General features: G+C 41.8%; 2 long non-coding RNA genes across 2 annotated transcripts; both read left to right on the top strand.

The window, feature by feature from the left end:
• The first annotated feature begins 9771 nt into the window (after nt 1–9771).
• On the top strand, nt 9772–10356 carry LOC127911431 (uncharacterized). The gene is made up of 3 exons (XR_008078472.1): nt 9772–9863; nt 10125–10240; nt 10298–10356. It is a non-coding gene; the product is annotated as an uncharacterized LOC127911431 (long non-coding RNA).
• Nucleotides 10357–10359: 3 nt separating this feature from the next.
• LOC127911430 (uncharacterized) lies at nt 10360–12378 on the top strand. Its single transcript, XR_008078471.1, has 5 exons — nt 10360–10557; nt 10674–11137; nt 11196–11311; nt 11488–12096; nt 12358–12378. It is a non-coding gene; the product is annotated as an uncharacterized LOC127911430 (long non-coding RNA).
• The last annotated feature ends 124 nt before the right edge of the window (nt 12379–12502 follow it).

Genomic DNA, 12502 nt, shown 5'->3' with positions numbered 1-12502 from the left:
CAAACCATTAATTGTTAAAATAGCAATTTCCAACATGTTGTGTAATGTTTATGTCCAATAGCCGATGAGCACCAATACCTTTTATCTATAACTTCTCTTCATAATTGTTCTTCATATGACAAGGATTGAAACGTATTTGCCTGTTGATTGTCGACTTGGTTCATGATGATAACTGCTAGCTTGCTAGCTAAGATTTTGAAAGTATGATGTTGACATGATCAGTCCAATCCAAGCTACTGTAGATATAACGTGATTTGACGTCATTTTATCTGTGGCCAATGTCCTTGAGCCTTCTTGCATGGGCACTTCTAATGTAACTCTGTGGCAGCACCCAACGGGCTTGAATTTCCGAGCTCTCCCCGTAGATTTTGCAGTGACGTAGTGTCCCCATGAGTGACAGAACACTGAGGCATTCATGGCACAACTAGAGGACATTACCAACCCCTATGCTCCATATATTCTACTGGCTGCCCCACCACCACAGAAAGCACTGAGCTAGGCAAGAAACTCCTGCATTTTGGAGCTGCCTTACTCAAGAAAGCAAAAAAGAGACCTATGTTTGTATGCGGCTTTATTAACTAAATTTTTTTTAACAGTGTTTGCAAACTGATATGTGACACGTATTAATGCTAAAATAACATACAAAACAGGCACAGTAGGGGCTCAAAAACAGAGCCCCACCTACCCTGAATGAAATCTTGCCACTGGGCGTCTTCTCCAGAATGCATGCACTCTGCTGTCCAGAATGCGCTCAGCTGTCTCCTGCCAATTCTTTCCCATTCATTTCATTGTGTGAATTGTTGCCCTTTGATGTAAAAGATGTATCGCTCATCACTTTTCATTTGGTTACATACATTTCTGTTAATGCATATATTAATTAGGCTCCAGTCATTTACTGTTCTCATTCTCGGAGTGGAAACATTGTTTGCAGAGCTCACAACCGTTAAGAGCTTTGTCAATCTTTCATTGTCTTTTGTTTGGAGTCCTCGGTGAGCAATGATCATGTGTCTGGGTTCTCTGACCTGATAACGCAGAGGGAGCGAGCGTGCCTAAGCACACTTAGAAGTAGCCCTACCTGGCCTGCTGCATGCAAACGTAGGAAAGTGCCCATTTGGCGATGCCTGATATCTTATTGTCTTAACTCACCACGTCCACCAGAAATCTGTATTTTTTTCTTTACCTCACACAATGTAAATGAAGTCTGTTTTTTAAACATCCATTGCAAATGATAGTTCCTCAGTACTTGAAAAATATTTCCAACACTCCCGGCCTCGTTAATCACCAAGCCTCGGTGTGAAAGATGATGATCCCATATATCCAGTGGAGACGTCATAAAAAAAACACCTGTCTGTCCCGAGATCACTGGCATGGGAAACTCTGAGGGCCCCGAATAGTCTAGTTTATACAATGTTGCAAGTTTACTTGCAATAGCTCAAGTCAAGACAGATAGAAAGGGAGGCAGACAGGCGGAGTCGAGAGTTGAATGTGTTTGAAAGAACCAGAATTTTGATCAGGATATTTTGTACGTTTTTTTCTGTCGGCTTTAGGCTTATGTATTTTACTTAGTTGAAGATGGAAGTTATAGGCCTACTGCTGCATTGCTCTGAGTTCTATCACTCAATCAATCAATCAATAAAATGTATTTAGCTAATTGTTATCGATGTATCCAAATAAATGTCACTAGAAAACAACTTAAACAAATGCACAAGCGGCTACTTTGCTGTTATTCTGGCTGCACTTTTTGACATGACTGTAAGTTAGCTGTAGTTGGCGAGCTAGCAAGCAAGGGATAAGAACGTTGCCAGTATGGTAATGGAACATTTAGAACAAATGACTGGGTTGCATCCATAGATACAGAACGAAAAGACTGAGCGACTGGGTCGCATCCATAGATACAGAACAAAAAGACTGAACGACTGGGTCGCATCCATAGATACAGAACAAAAAGACTGAACGACTGGGTCGCATCCATAGATACAGACAAAAAGACTGAACGACTGGGTCGCGTCCATCGATACAGACAAAAAGACTGAACGACTGGGTCGCGTCCATAGATACAGAACAAAAAGACTGAACGACTGGGTCGCGTCCATAGATACAGAACAAAAAGACTGAACGACTGGGTCGCGTCCATAGATACAGAACAAAAAGACTGAACGACTGGGTCGCGTCCATAGATACAGAACAAAAAGACTGAACGACTGGGTCGCGTCATTAGATACAGAACAAAAAGACTGAACGACTGGGTCGCGTCCATAGATACAGAACAAAAAGACTGAACGACTGGGTCGCGTCCATAGATACAGACAAAAAGACTGAACGACTGGGTCGCGTCATTAGATACAGAACAAAAGGACTGAACGTCTGGGTCGCGTCATTAGATACAGAACAAAAAGACTGAACGACTGGGTCGCGTCATTAGATACAGAACAAAAGGACTGAACGACTGGGTCGCGTCATTAGATACAGAACAAAAAGACTGAACGACTGGGTCGCGTCATTAGATACAGAACAAAAAGACTGAACGACTGGGTCGCGTCATTAGATACAGAACAAAAAGACTGAACGACTGGGTCGCGTCCATAGATACAGAACAAAAAGACTGAACGTCTGGGTCGCGTCCATAGATACAGAACAAAAAGACTGAACGACTGGGTCGCGTCCATAGATACAGAACAAAAAGACTGAACGACTGGGTCGCGTCCATAGATACAGAACAAAAAGACTGAACGACTGGGTCGCGTCCATAGATACAGAACAAAAAGACTGAACGACTGGGTCGCGTCATTAGATACAGAACAAAAAGACTGAACGACTGGGTCGCGTCATTAGATACAGAACAAAAGGACTGAACGTCTGGGTCGCGTCATTAGATACAGAACAAAAAGACTGAACGACTGGGTCGCGTCATTAGATACAGAACAAAAAGACTGAACGACTGGGTCGCGTCCATCGATACAGACAAAAAGACTGAACAACTGGGTCGCGTCATTAGATACAGAACAAAAGGACTGAACGACTGGGTCGCGTCATTAGATACAGAACAAAAAGACTGAACGACTGGGTCGCGTCATTAGATACAGAACAAAAAGACTGAACGTCTGGGTCGCGTCATTAGATACAGAACAAAAAGACTGAACGACTGGGTCGCGTCATTAGATACAGAACAAAAAGACTGAACGACTGGGTCGCGTCCATAGATACAGAACAAAAAGACTGAACGACTGGGTCGCGTCCATAGATACAGAACAAAAAGACTGAACGACTGGGTCGCGTCCATAGATACAGAACAAAAAGACTGAACGACTGGGTCGCGTCATTAGATACAGAACAAAAGGACTGAACGTCTGGGTCGCGTCATTAGATACAGACAAAAGACTGAACGACTGGGTCGCGTCATTAGATACAGACAAAAGACTGAACGACTGGGTCGCGTCCATAGATGCAGAACAAAAGGACTGAACGACTGGGTCGCGTCATTAGATACAGAACAAAAGGACTGAACGACTGGGTCGCGTCATTAGATACAGAACAAAAGGACTGAACGTCTGGGTCGCGTCATTAGATACAGACAAAAGACTGAACGACTGGGTCGCGTCATTAGATACAGAACAAAAAGACTGAACGACTGGGTCGCGTCCATAGATACAGAACAAAAGGACTGAACGTCTGGGTCGGGTCCATAGATACAGAACAAAAAGACTGAACGACTGGGTCGCGTCCATAGATGCAGAACAAAAGGACTGAACGTCTGGGTCGCGTCAATAGATACAGAACAAAAGGACTGAACGACTGGGTCGCGTCATTAGATACAGAACAAAAGGACTGAACGACTGGGTCGCGTCATTAGATACAGAACAAAAGGACTGAACGACTGGGTCGCGTCCATAGATGCAGAACAAAAGGACTGAACGACTGGGTCGCGTCATTAGATACAGAACAAAAGGACTGAACGACTGGGTCGCGTCATTAGATACAGAACAAAAGGACTGAACGACTGGGTCGCGTCCATAGATACAGAACAAAAAGACTGAACTCCATCGATACAGACAAAAAGACTGAACGACTGGGTCGCGTCCATCGATACAGACAAAAAGACTGAACGACTGGGTCGCGTCATTAGATACAGAACAAAAGGACTGAACGACTGGGTCGCGTCCATAGATGCAGAACAAAAGGACTGAACGTCTGGGTCGCGTCATTAGATACAGAACAAAAGGACTGAACGACTGGGTCGCGTCATTAGATACAGAACAAAAGGACTGAACGTCTGGGTCGCGTCATTAGATACAGAACAAAAGGACTGAACGACTGGGTCGCGTCATTAGATACAGAACAAAAAGACTGAACGACTGGGTCGCGTCATTAGATACAGAACAAAAGGACTGAACGACTGGGTCGCGTCATTAGATACAGAACAAAAGCACTGAACGACTGGGTCGCGTCATTAGATACAGAACAAAAAGACTGAACGACTGGGTCGCTTCATTAGATACAGAACAAAAAGACTGAACGACTGGGTCGCGTCATTAGATACAGAACAAAAAGACTGAACGACTGGGTCGCGTCATTAGATACAGAACAAAAAGACTGAACGACTGGGTCGCGTCATTAGATACAGAACAAAAGGACTGAACGACTGGGTCGCGTCATTAGATACAGAACAAAAGGACTGAATGTCTGGGTCGCGTCCATCGATACAGACAAAAAGACTGAACGACTGGGTCGCGTCATTAGATACAGAACAAAAAGACTGAACGTCTGGGTCGCGTCATTAGATACAGAACAAAAGGACTGAACGACTGGGTCGCGTCTCTAGCAACCGTAGATCATCAAATCAAATCAAATTTATTTATATAGCCCTTCGTACATCAGCTGATATCTCAAAGTGCTGTACAGAAACCCAGCCTAAAACCCCAAACAGCAAACAATGCAGGTGTAAAAGCACGGTGGCTAGGAAAAACTAGATGTGTGTCGGGACTATATATTGTGGAAGGATAAATGGTATGAATAAATTAATCCAAATAACGTTTTTAATGAAAATATGTCAATCATTATTTGAATATGTTGGTAACCCCTTGTCTAAAAGTGATAATGCCCTCGAAGCCGGTCTCAGGCCTAACAACACCCTGCCAAAATATCCTCCAAACACCGGCTTCTCGGGCATTATCACTTAAATGGACCACAGTGTATCAGTGTCCATATGACAGAGGCTGGTGTTCTAGCCGTAGTTGTTTTTTTCACATTTGACTTCAGATTTGTATGATTAACCACGTGACAGTGATTTTGAGATATGAAAATGTTATTATTGAAATGAAAATGTTCCACGAAAATGCACTTATAACAACAACCATAACTTTCACCCAGATCGTAGGATAAATTGTAAACTTCCCCAAACAAGAAACTCCAAAAGCTGCCTATGATATTTAACGTAACACTCAAGCGCGTGCACACATAGGAGGTCCTGTGAAAAAAACGTGCCCCCAAAGGGCCATCCAACTATTTTGTTCTGACGCCGGCCCTGTTATCTGTGCATGAGTCTCCGAGTCGGCGCTGCTGGTATTAGTATCTACTGCTACCTAGCGACAAGTAGAGTGTGACATTGAGTACACTGATACAACACTCACGGCATTCAGACATTCGGTGCATCGATTCGATGTACCTTTCACTAGGTTGTATTGAACGAAGAAGCTAAAACTGTTCGTTGTGTTGAATCTTCGAAATGATAAGTAAGAACGCCATAAATGATGTTATTGAAATTAAACATATGCTTAGGCTACACAATTTGAAAGACAATGAAGAGTTAAATGATGTTTCAACTGGCTCACTGTGATGTCTGCTTGTTGAGTAGGCAAGCCTAGGCAAACGTTACGTAACTGATATCGAAAAAAGCTACACTTGAAATACTCGAATGATGAAACACTTGAAGCCTAAAAGCATTACGGTAGCCTATTAAATCATATATAAACGATGACTGTATTAATTGATTTAGTAAAATGCCTAATTTCCCTTATTTCATATTCCTCTTCTCCAAGCTGCCACGGTGACAGATAGGAGGGACAGGCAGGGTTGGGGAGTAACATATTATAAAGGATTACAAAAAAACGGTAACATTACATTACCAGCAAAAATACTGTAATCAGATTACCGATACTTTTGAAAAACTAGATGACTACTTCGACGATTACTTTGAAATCGATTTGGTGGTGGGGGGTCCGTCATGGTCTGGGGCGGTGTGTCACAGCATCATCGGACTGAGCTTGTTGTCATTGCAGGCAATCTTAACGCTGTGCGTTACAGGGAAGACATCCTCCTCCCTCATGTGGTTCCCTTCCTGCAAGCTCATCCTGACATGACACTCCATTATGACAATGCCACCAGCCATACTGCTCGTTCTGTGCGTGATTTCCTGCAAGACAGGAATGTCAGTGTTCTGCCATGGCCGGCGAAGAGCCTGGATCTCAATCCCATTGAGTCCGTCTGGGACCTTGGATCGGAGGTTGAGGGCTTGGGCCATTCCCCCCCAGAAATGTCCTGGAACTTGCAAGTGCCTTGGTGGAAGAGTGGGGTAACATCTCACAGCAAGAACTGGCAAATCTGGTGCAGTCCATGAGGAGGAGATGCACTGCAATACCTAATGCAGCTAGCTGAATATATTTAATATTTTATATTCTTCAAAGTAGCCCCCTTTTGCCTTAATGAAAGCTTTGCACACTCTTGGCAAAGCATGCCATTCAGTCCTCTATGACAACAAAATCATAAACAACAGAGTAGGTCTGGCTAATAAGTCCTTATTTTGGGGGTTATGCCCAGGTAAAACAATTTGGCTAATCTATACTTCCATATTCCATGTCATATTCTTGAAGATCAAGGGGTATAGCATTTATTGTAATGACTGGAATTCTGATAGACTTTGGTTTTTAATGTAAAGATATAATTTAATCATATTATTATATGTAGTAGAAAGCGATGGGTTAGAAGAAGCCTACATAACCAACCCATAAACTACATTTTAACATCCATATATGACCAGCTATGTAAACTTTAACATTGATTTATCCTGCAAATGTCTTTCAATTGGTAACATACATTTTTTGTCTTCTTCTAATGCCTCTTAAGGGAGAAGTCATCTGTCTTGTTTTGCACACTGTACAAAATAATAAAATGCAGTACTACAGGATATTTCTTAACGTAGCTCTTTATTAGCTAGCTATAACTGGCATGTTCACGTATCAAACTGCCTGTGACCTAACCATTTGGGTGGTCTTAACCAATCATAGCACAGTTTGATATGGCGGTAAAATGCATCCAATAACAATTCAGTATGTTTACACATATGAATATTACACCATCTAAAAGTAATGGAATGTAATCAGATTCCGTTACTGAGTTTGGGTAATCCAAAAGTTACATTACTGATTACAATTTGTGAAAGGTAACTAGTAACTGTAACAGATTACATTTAGAAAGTAACCTACCCAACCATGTGTGCAGGTTCTGGATATGCAGACAGTGCAGGAATGGCTACACATGCGGGTTCCTCCATGGGCACAGGAGAGATTCAAGGGTGTCCAACAAGTGCAACTATGATCCTTTTTCCACTAGGTTTCTACCCCCCTCTGGAATGAGATATCACGGTATGGTATAACTATGAGGCGTGATAGGGGTCACATTGAATAGAATCATACACTGTAAAGGGTTTGCCCTGAAATTGTCAGTAATTTACAGGCAGCTCATTGGCAAGTAATTGACTGTATCTGATATTTCATTACAGCTACTGTAATCCTAATACAATCTCAAAGCAAGTAACTGTGTAATGACATAATACAATACTGTAAAATTAACTTTATTGTACTGTAAAAAAATAGTTTAGGCTGCTGTATTTGCATTGCATGAATAGATGAATGAAATTCATTGAGGGGAGATGGGGTTTGTATTTCACAGTATTTTACAGTAATTACCAGGGATCGGTGCTTTTAGGTTGGCTCCTAGGTAATGTGTTTACATAATACCCCAAATTACCAAAATAAATTATAGTTTTCCATTACAGTGTGGGCCAATTAGAGTATGGACGTTGACTAGTGAAAGTAGTCATCTGTTTTGTCTTTGTCCAATCAATCAGTGGACTACAATGACTGGGAGTACCCCCTGGAGTACCCTGTTCATTGGAACACCCCCCAGAAGACTTCAAGTCTGACCATTCTACAACAGGGGATTTTGCATCAGTGGTGAGAATGGAAGCATCACTTTGCCTGCTGGAGGATGAAGCTTTCAGTGGGACTGGACTAAAGTTGAATAGGATGTTTGTAGAAGGGAAACATTCAATTGTTCTTCATAACACAGTAGTGAAGTAGATGCTGGCACAGAGTTACTGTACATGTCCAATGGCTTTCGTTTTGTGAAATGCTTCCTCTGAGACGTGCTCATGCTCTATATAGGCCCTAAGTGTCGACGTCCCCATATCCCAGGGTTGATGATGTGTCCCAAGCACCTGATTGGCCTCTATCCATATGGAGCAGACTGCAGTTTCAGCCAGTAAGATGCCACTTCTTCTCATGAGATGATGTGCATTTTTAACTAGTCAACTTTAAGACCCTGTTGGGCTATAATTTGAAATAGTGATATGTATATGGTGGGGTCAATGGAGGTTGGAATAGAGCCATGGGCCTGGATAGTTAAGGGAAAAGGCAATTACATGGCTGCGGTCACTGATAAGGGTGATTAGCTGTGGATTAATGAGGAATGTGGGCTGAGGTGAGGTCAGGTCACATGATGGGAGAAGGAACAGTTTATTACACACATCACTTAAGTTCCTGCCTAGCAACAGAGATGTATTGGCTGTCTCGATGTGCAAGGATTTGACTCTGCTCAGTAGAGGGTAGAAATGTATGTACTTGTGGAAACATGTCTTTGTCTTTGCAGCTGTTTGACTCAGTGGGTGAATAAACTTGGTTCGAGCTTTTCCTAGTCGTCCGTTTATTTAGAACCTAACAACCCAAAATTGCTTTTATTCCTGTTTACTTACTTGTTTGATTGCTCTGTTTTTCTTTTTTCAATCTTCAGCCCAAAATGGCAGATGATACACAGGATCTACAACACTGATCACTCAAAGGTTGGTGCCACTGAGGTCAAGCCGGACATACACTAGCTTACTGTAGTAGATGTAACAAATGACTCTTATCTATAAACAAATCTATCAAACTCTATTTCTTTATGATGTTTGTCTTTACGTCCCTCAAAAGCATAGAGAACATCAACCATTTTGTCATGTACAAAATGTATTTCTTCTACTGGTTGACAAGACTTGCATATTGTGGATATTCAGCCGATAGTTGGCATTTAGTTAAATAAGTTAAAACAGTCCTTTCAACTGTCCTATACTGGAATAAAGACAGAGGAATGCATTGAGATAAATGTAACATGTACATTTATTGATGAAAATGTAAAAATGTACACGTTTTTATATAGCTTAGCAGACAGAATATTTGATAAATGTAAACAAACATCACTTCATATTTATTCTTGGTACAAACAATATGACTATACAATATGACTATGTGACATTATTTTGAGTCAAGATTTACTCAACCCAAAGGTAACAATCAGATTTTCAATGCAGGAAGCTCAAGGTAAAACTGAAAAGAGCTGCATTAAACATCTACCTCTTGTGACTCTCATCTTATCCCCCCAAACCCGAAAAATTGGTGAAGTTATCTTGTGTGTCATTTTGTTCTCATCTAGTATCATAATGAAAGAGAATGTATCTTGCCTGTTGCACATGAAAAAGTGTTATATTTTCCACCAGGTGGCATAAAGTGTTATCTTTTCCACCAGGGGGCATAAAGTGTTATATTTTCCACCAGGTGGCATAAAGTGTTATCTTTTCCACCAGGTGGCATAAAGTGTTGTCTTTTCCACCAGGTGGCATAAAGTGTTATCTTTTCCACCAGGGAGCATAAAGTGTTATCTTTTCCACCAGGTGGCATAAAGTGTTATCTTTTCCACCAGGTGGCATAAAGTGTTATCTTTTCCACCAGGTGGCATAAAGTGTTATCTTTTCCACTAGGTGGCATAAAGTGTTATCTTTTCCACCAGGTGGCATAAAGTGTTATCTTTTCCACCAGGTGGCATAAAGTGTTATATTTTCCACCAGGGGGCATAAAGTGTTATCTTTTCCACCAGGGGGCATAAAGTGTTATCTTTTCCACCAGGGGGCATAAAGTGTTATATTTTCCACCAGGTGCCATAAAGTGTTATCTTTTCCACCAGGGGCATAAAGTGTTATCTTTTCCACCAGGTGGCATAAAGTGTTATCTTTTCCACCAGGGGGCATAAAGTGTTATCTTTTCCACCAGGGGCATAAAGTGTTATCTTTTCCACCAGGTGGCATAAAGTGTTATCTTTTCCACCAGGTGGCATAAAGTGTTATCTTTTCCACCAGGTGGCATAAAGTGTTATCTTTTCCACCAGGTGGCATAAAGTGTTATCTTTTCCACCAGGGGGCATAAAGTGTTATCTTTTCCACCAGGTGGCATAAAGTGTTATCTTTTCCACCAGGTGGCATAAAGTGTTATCTTTTCCACCAGGGGGCATAAAGTGTTATCTTTTCCACCAGGTGGCATAAAGTGTTATCTTTTCCACCAGGGGGCATAAAGTGTTATCTTTTCCACCAGGGGGCATAAAGTGTTATCTTTTCCACCAGGTGGCATAAAGTGTTATCTTTTCCACCAGGTGGCATAAAGTGTTATCTTTTCCACCAGGGGGCATAAAGTGTTATCTTTTCCACCAGGTGGCATAAAGTGTTATCTTTTCCACCAGGTGGCATAAAGTGTTATCTTTTCCACCAGGTGGCATAAAGTGTTATCTTTTCCACCAGGTGGCATAAAGTGTTATCTTTTCCACCAGGGGGCATAAAGTGTTATATTTTCCACCAGGTGGCATAAAGTGTTATCTTTTCCACCAGGGGGCATAAAGTGTTATCTTTTCCACCAGGTGGCATAAAGTGTTATCTTTTCCACCAGGGGGCATAAAGTGTTATCTTTTCCACCAGGGGGCATAAAGTGTTATCTTTTCCACCAGGTGGCATAAAGTGTTATCTTTTCCACCAGGTGGCATAAAGTGTTATCTTTTCCACCAGGTGGCATAAAGTGTTATCTTTTCCACCAGGTGGCATAAAGTGTTATCTTTTCCACCAGGGGGCATAAAGTGTTATCTTTTCCACCAGGTGGCATAAAGTGTTATCTTTTCCACCAGGTGGCATAAAGTGTTATCTTTTCCACCAGGGGGCATAAAGTGTTATCTTTTCCACCAGGTGGCATAAAGTGTTATCTTTTCCAACAGGGTGGCATAAAGTGTTATATTTTCCACCAGGTGGCATAAAGTGTTATCTTTTCCAACAGGGTGGCATAAAGTGTTATCTTTTCCACCAGGTGGCATAAAGTGTTATCTTTTCCACCAGGTGGCATAAAGTGTTATCTTTTCCACCAGGTGGCATAAAGTGTTATCTTTTCCACCAGGTGGCATAAAGTGTTATCTTTTCCACCAGGGGGCATAAAGTGTTATCTTTTCCACCAGGTGGCATAAAGTGTTATCTTTTCCACCAGGGGGCATAAAGTGTTATCTTTTCCACCAGGTGGCATAAAGTGTTATCTTTTCCACCAGGTGGCATAAAGTGTTATCTTTTCCACCAGGGGGCATAAAGTGTTATCTTTTCCACCAGGTGGCATAAAGTGTTATCTTTTCCACCAGGTGGCATAAAGTGTTATCTTTTCCACCAGGTGGCATAAAGTGTTATCTTTTCCACCAGGTGGCATAAAGTGTTATCTTTTCCACCAGGTGGCATAAAGTGTTATCTTTTCCACCAGGTGGCATAAAGTGTTATCTTTTCCACCAGGTGGCATAAAGTGTTGTCTTTTCCACCAGGTGGCATAAAGTGTTATCTTTTCCACCAGGTGGCATAAAGTGTTATCTTTTCCACCAGGTGGCATAAAGTGTTGTCTTTTCCACCAGGTGGCATAAAGTGTTATCTTTTCCACCAGGTGGCATAAAGTGTTATCTTTTCCACCAGGTGGCATAAAGTGTTGTCTTTTCCACCAGGTGGCATAAAGTGTTGTCTTTTCCACCAGGTGGCATAAAGTGTTATCATTTCCACCAGGTGGCATAAAGTGTTATCTTTTCCACCAGGGGGCATAAAGTGTTATCTTTTCCACCAGGTGGCATAAAGTGTTATCTTTTCCACCAGGTGGCATAAAGTGTTATCTTTTCCACCAGGTGGCATAAAGTGTTATCTTTTCCACCAGGTGGCATAAAGTGTTGTCTTTTCCACCAGGTGGCATAAAGTGTTATCTTTTCCACCAGGTGGCATAAAGTGTTATCTTTTCCACCAGGTGGCATAAAGTGTTATCTTTTCCACCAGGGGCATAAAGTGTTATCTTTTCCACCAGGTGGCATAAAGTGTTATCTTTTCCACCAGGGGCATAAAGTGTTATCTTTTCCACCAGGT

This window comes from Oncorhynchus keta, chromosome 24, assembly GCF_023373465.1.
Source record: "Oncorhynchus keta strain PuntledgeMale-10-30-2019 chromosome 24, Oket_V2, whole genome shotgun sequence".
Classification (NCBI taxonomy): domain Eukaryota; kingdom Metazoa; phylum Chordata; class Actinopteri; order Salmoniformes; family Salmonidae; genus Oncorhynchus; species Oncorhynchus keta.
Note: the sequence above shows the minus strand (reverse complement) of the source record. Positions and strands in the feature narration are given on the sequence as shown.